At 34.8% G+C, this 6,227-nt stretch overlaps 1 protein-coding gene across 1 annotated transcript in view; it reads right to left on the reverse strand.

The window, feature by feature from the left end:
* Positions 1–3,812, reverse strand: part of LOC109532872 (semaphorin-1A) — a 60,612-nt gene extending 56,800 nt beyond the window's left edge. The window contains exon 1 of the mRNA XM_019897968.2: positions 3,480–3,812. The gene's annotated coding sequence lies outside the window, so the exon portion shown is untranslated. The remainder of the gene's footprint in view (positions 1–3,479) is intronic.
* Positions 3,813–6,227: the final 2,415 nt, after the last annotated feature.

The following is a 6,227-nucleotide window of genomic DNA, read 5'->3' on the forward strand; positions in this document are numbered from 1 at the left end:
GTTCGCAACCCTCATGATGCCGGCGAAAAATACCAATGGGACCATTTTGAAAATGGCAGTTGCAGCGGAATCAAAATCGTTCAATCTACCACGTGCATCACGTGCCTTTTGTTACTGCACGGCACACCCCTAAGGTATTACCAGAGGCGAAAATAATTTTCCTATACAGGGTGTCCCGTAAGCACATGATCAAAAGGATACTGCGATATTCTTTGCATCAAAAGAAGACGATCTGACCGAACTTTTATTAACAAAAAATGTCTGGCTCATCTGCTATTGATGGTCAAAGTTCTTCAAAAAAATGATCTTTTTCGAAATATCGGGAGAATGGTACGATTTATTTCGGTGAAACTCGCTGTGAATTTGTAATTATGTACGACTTATATTTTGATGAAACAGTCGAGTTCAGCCGTTTTGGACAAGTGGTGAATTCTCGAGTGTCGTGGTACAAAAACTACCAGAACTTTTTATTTGATGGAGGAAATCAGCTCATTTTTTTTGGTTGATACAGTAGTCATTTATTCACAATTTTGTGCTCTTTGCAAAATCTTGTAGCATTCTTAGTTTTGACGGAAAAAAAATTCTGCAAATATCGTGATGGGAGGCATAAATTAATTCTCAATCAATCTCACAAATTCGTTTCGAATGACCTTTTCTAATGAAGAAGTGACCGACATGGTCAAAGTATTAGGGTTTTCCGAAGACAACTTGCGTGAAAGCGTTCGCGTTTACGCGCCGCATATTTGCAGTTAATGTCTAACATTGTTAAGTGGCAAGAAAACAGACGAAAAACAAGATTTTACAATGAGCACAAAATTGTGAATAAATTATTAGCGCATCAACCAAAAAAATGAGTTGATTTCCTCCACCAAATAAAAAGTTCTGGTAGACTTTGTACCACGACACTCAAGAATTCACCACTTGTCCAAAACGATAGAACTCGATAACTCGACTGCTTCATCAAAATATGAGTCTTATATAAGAACAAATTCACAGCGAGTTTCACCGAAATAAATCGTACCATTCTCCCGATATTTCAAAAAAGATAAATTTTTTAAAGAACTTTGACCATCAATATCAGAGGAGCCAGACATTTTTGGTTAATAAAAGTTAGGTCAGATCGTCTTCTTTTGATCCAAAGAATATCGCAGAACCCTTTTGACCATGTGCTTACGGGACACCCTGTATAACTAGCTGGGACTGGAGATTTGCACCTTTTTCCCGAAGATAATCAAGCCGACAGTATCGCCTAAGCCTTATAAAATTGGGTTAGTCACATAGGATACGAATAAAAAAGGTTTGTCAATAGATAACAATTCGGCAAAGTAATTAAGACACTATGCGGTGATTAACTCCAATTACTCACAATTGTTATTATGGCCTTTGATACTACATTTCACGCGGCGAGATCTCTATTTCCCAACACAATGAATGAAGTCCATAAGTGAATGAATGGACGACGGGGACTATGTAATTATATCAACATTTATTGTGTTATTTCATATTTAAATCGGCAAATGTGTAGGAGTTAATCAATTAAGAGACGCCTGCGTCTGTTTTAATATAAAGCAGCCAACAAGCCGGGAGGCTGTTCCGAAAAAGGATTTTCAAATTTCGAGAATACATAATCAGGTTGGGGGTCTCATAGATTTTGCTCATTTTTTTTGTTGCAATACAGCGGGTAACTTAAGCAGGGATAGAGAACGATTTAAGTCCAGCCCTGAAATACGCGGTCCGATTAGCATTGTTAGCTTTTGAGTCCGTTTTTCTACCTAAACGTCTTTCAAAAGAACCTGGTCACAAGGACCAGGCAGAGCCACCTGAGGCATCAAATGCAGTGAGGTTTTACGATTTAGCAAGTCGCAAGACCATAATGAGTTGATGTGAGTTTATTAATGAGTTAGTTTCCTGACTGTGTTTCAATTCCAAATCAAATTCATTCCTGGGTTTCAGTCATTTATTGTCTGTATTTATCAATCAAAATACGTTTCGGTGTATTTTTCCACCATCATCAGTTTTTATGTGTAGCGTTGATGCTGCTTTAAGCATTGGCATGCATTTTCTGGAAAGAAAAAGAAAATGCATGCCAAGGCGTAAAGCAGCAACAACGCTACACATAAAAACTGATGATGGTGGAAAAATACACCGAAACGTATTTTGATTGATAAATAGAGACAATAAATGACTGAAATCCAGGAATGAATTTGATTCATTAACATTCTTAGGTTTGATATCACATATCTTCAAGCCGCTTCATGCGATTGTGTTAAGTTTAATGAAATTTGCCGGAAGCTGTGTAACAGCGAACTATTTAGAAGACGCTAAAAGAATGCATTGAGCATCGGCTAAGGACGTAAATTTATCATTTCCTTCCGGTCAACATGTAAAAATAGCAAATCAGGATAGTATCTCGCATTATAACGATGATATCCTTCAAAGAGCAATTGTCTGTGATGAAAGATCGCATTTCAATGCTTGACCAGATTTGCACTTTTTACACCGTTTGCTTATAAACTTCTTTCATTACTAGTAAATGAAATGTTAACCGAGAAATACAGTTATTTAAATTGACAAAAGCATTTAGCGTGAATGCGGCTTCCAAGGAAGATAGTTGATTAACTTGCCATCAGCTTCATGCAGAATGTTTTTAATATCAAGTAATCATTTTCACCAAACGGTTTTCAGTGTGAATTGATTTATTCTCAAAACAGCTTAATAAACGTATCAAACTCGCGACAAAACTGCACTGATTTCAAGTTGGAAAACAGCCAAATATGTCAAAGCCATTTGATTTTTCAACACTTTCTTTAGACCAAATCAATTTTCCAGTTCTTCCATGTTTTTGGTGTCGGGTAATAAGACCCGACCCCGGTTCTTTAGCTACTAAAAAAGCTTCTCCCGGCAAATGCTTTGAATTGAGAATTAACAAAAGTTTTTTTTCTAAGCCTCAGAGCGTAAACGCCGTTTCCTAATCTGCAAGAAAGTAGTCAAACATCAGTTTTTCTATTCAGAACTACCTACCGAGTGATTTGTATGAAACGCGTTTGGCGCAATAAATTTTTGAAAATTAAAACCTTTATACGTCCCATTAACCAGAAGGTTGTTTTTAAATAAAATAATGCATGCTGGGATGGCGGTTCACTATAACAATAATACACGCATCTCCATGTAATCTAAAGTATAATTAATATAATGCTAATTGGTTTGAGTGAAAAAACTGCTGCACTTTATCATCAACAACGTAATAAATATCGCGCATTGTATGCACTTATGATGCTGAATCGGAGAACTAAAAGTACTTAAGTAATCGTAGGAATAAAAATTAGCAATTGAAATATAAACAAATTTATAGTCTCAGCAGTAACTTTTGCTTTTCAAGCAGAGAAATGAAAGCAGCCAAAGCATTGTTATGAAGGTGCAGACGGTTTTATTTGCATTATAAAATTATACCTGACTGGAATAATTCAGTAAATATATACCTGTAAATTGGTGCTTGAAATCATCGTTTGAGGCATTAGACAGATTATGCCCCAGTCACTTAAGGCATAGAAAAGTTCAAAATGTTGACAACGAACTGTTAGAAAGTCACGAAAACTTCACATACAATAAACGAGAGTTTATTCAGTCAATATCCAACATAAATTTGAACACTTAGTTCCGGTTTTCAGTCATAATTTGAGGAGAAACAAAACACCGAACTTTCTGCGTACAACAAACACGTTTACACGCCAAAGAACTGTGCGTTTGCCGCTTTACGCTTCAGTCCGACTATTTCTACTCTAGTTCAATATTGTCTGTTTCTGTTCAGTTCCTTTAACGTGACGCTTTCATTCGCGTACCTTCGTACAACTCCGGTACTTTCAAATAAAGGTGACTCCAAGTAGCTGAAGAGACAAAATAAATCCCAGAAAATAATAATGCATTCATGACGCGAGATAGATTTCTTGCTTTGTGCCCCTTACCTGGTTTTATACCTGTCGAGTCACAAATGCTAACATAAAGAAAGAATTAATGCCTAGAAAAACAATTTATACAATATCTGAGCATTAGAACGCGCTGTGTTTTATAAATCCAAACTCACGACACGATGGTCAGATTAAAAGAAAATGTAATCTTTTAATGCTTTCGGGCCGGAACATTTTATATTGTGACTATCCTGCAACCTAATAACCGGAAACAATTTTAATTCTCATCGTAAAACATAAGTTAATTGCTAATTTAATCCCAGGTACGTCACAGTGACGTGACTGTCGGCTTAGTTGACGTATTTTAGCCAGCAGTGGGTGAATGACGCAAATCAACACGACAGTGTCAAGTTTTTTCAAAAATGTATAACCTCTAAAGAGAGAGAAGCAAAATTAAGAAAACACAAAAGCAGTTTAACACAGCTTGATATTGTGCACAATAGCTGGTCAGTTATAAGGAGAATTTTGATGGGGCTGTTCGAGAGCGACATTATTTCTAATAGGAATAACGCGATAAATTTCAAACCTGCAAAGAAATGGACGCAAAAATTGACACACATTTTTGTGTATAACTAAGAAATAATGAGAATTATGTGAAGAATCGATAGAAGTTTTTTAACTGATCCTCTCAAGGGTTCGTTCATGGGGTTTTCCCAACTTCTTAACCTCTAAAGCGAGAGAACGAAAAATATATTCATTATTATGGGACATTTTAGAAAGAACGAGAATTGCCATTACCTCAAAGAAATTGATCGCAAATTTCTCACCCATAAAATAAAAACTGAGAAGCAAAAATTGAAAACATTTACCAGCGTGTCTAAGCTCTAGAACTTGGAAACGGTTCAAATGCGCATAATATTCATTAGCACTTTATTGATAGTGTCTCGAGTTTCTTTATCAAAAATCCCTGTGCTTTATGAAATAAGGACACTCATTAGGACCTTTTCGATACAGATTCTCATTTATTAGAAATGTGTAACTTTTCAAAAGCTAGAAGAAATATGAAATTTTCATAGGCACTCCAAGTTTTTTTGTAACGCAAAAAAGCCTAAAACCTTGTGAATAATCATTAGAACTTTTTCGAGAGAGCGTCTCGAATTCTTTAGGTTCTATCTGAAATATAAATTCTCTGAATCGATAATAAACAAAAAAAATTGAAAAATTGGATAACTATTTCACAGTATGCGTAAGGTTTTTCTTCTAGGTAAGGTATTTCTTCTATTTGCAGAGGTATATTTAACATTTGAAAGCTGTAGCACGGTTTTAATGATAACATTGTTAATAATTTCTGGATACGATTTAATAACATTTTTTTTGGGATTTTAATTCCGTTTTTTTTATAGGTGATTTAAAATCCAAACGATTCAGTTGACGGAAAAATGAGTCGGAATCTTGACTATTTGATGACAAGTTTGTTTTATTGTCGACTTTATTTTTCTGTCGGTAGACTATTTAATTAAGTTTATAGCATCTATATTATAAATAAATATTAGAAAATCAAATTGAGTTTTCTTGATTTCCTGTACCTGTAGAGCAGACTAAGGTTGAGGAATGAGGAAGACTTAGATGTCAATATATTACGTAACTATAATTAGAGCCATTAAGGGCTTTCTGCGACTTTTGTCATGTGGCTATCATTATAAAGCAATTTCTTTTCCATTTGAAAAGTAATTAACCACGTTAACTATTTTACCGCGATAGCTATTTAAATGCACGTGAGGCCAGTATATTCGTTTAAATAAATTATAAAAAGCAGTTGTGAACCAGGATTAAAATATTTATTTTGACGCCATAAAAAAAATGCGAAAAATTAAATAAAAGAATAATTTAAAATTGTTGTAAATGACCTCATCTTCCGGTGGGTAACTCAACTAGTAATTGTACACACTGGCGCATGCACCGATAAAATTAAATTAAAAATTATTTACACCTTTAAAGCTGGCAAACAGAACAGGCAAATATTTAAAGTATTCAAGTCCATATTCACCGATACTTAAAAAATCCTTTGCAAGTCCAGACATAAAAAATAAGTGATTCATATTCATCAACTGCATTTGAACTGAGAATAGCATTTTTCCACTTTTCACCCCTTAAACCATTCACATAAGCCATAAATAATGCAGCACACTTCGAAATATATGGACATTAGACAGTATTTTAAACGTGTAGGACACTTTTATTTGTATGTATACTTATATCCTACTTTATTTTTAGGTATACAACCAGAAAAACAAGTAAGCAAAGCTTTGCGATGTTGTCGCT

The sequence above is a fragment of the Dendroctonus ponderosae genome, unplaced genomic scaffold (genome assembly GCF_020466585.1).
Source record: "Dendroctonus ponderosae isolate FM_Combo_2020 unplaced genomic scaffold, Dpon_F_20191213v2 Dpon_F_20191213_1, whole genome shotgun sequence".
Classification (NCBI taxonomy): domain Eukaryota; kingdom Metazoa; phylum Arthropoda; class Insecta; order Coleoptera; family Curculionidae; genus Dendroctonus; species Dendroctonus ponderosae.